Source organism: Penaeus monodon, chromosome 33, assembly GCF_015228065.2.
Source record: "Penaeus monodon isolate SGIC_2016 chromosome 33, NSTDA_Pmon_1, whole genome shotgun sequence".
In the NCBI taxonomy this organism is placed as follows: domain Eukaryota; kingdom Metazoa; phylum Arthropoda; class Malacostraca; order Decapoda; family Penaeidae; genus Penaeus; species Penaeus monodon.
In genome coordinates, this window is record NC_051418.1 from 27816842 (window position 1) to 27817100 (window position 259).

General features: G+C 39.8%; 1 protein-coding gene across 1 annotated transcript in view; it reads left to right on the forward strand.

The window, feature by feature from the left end:
- LOC119594199 (nephrin-like) overlaps positions 1–259 on the forward strand; it is a 95703-nt gene that overhangs the window by 87158 nt on the left and 8286 nt on the right. The window lies entirely within an intron of this gene.

The following is a 259-nucleotide window of genomic DNA, read 5'->3' on the forward strand; positions in this document are numbered from 1 at the left end:
TTATCTGTCTATCTGTTTGTGTGTTCCCGTATGTATGCAAATAGAAACACGTGGTGTGGGTGTGTTTAAGTCTAAACTGCGATAAGGTATATCGCCTTATCATTCACCATATATTGTATGCAAGGTAATAATGACCACTTCTTCATTAAACCATTTTCCAAAACCGCATCGAATAAGAGCTCAGAAGCTTCGACTCACCACCTCACAACAATCACTAAGGACTACAGAATTATTTGGCGGTCCGAGAGTTCCCCTTATT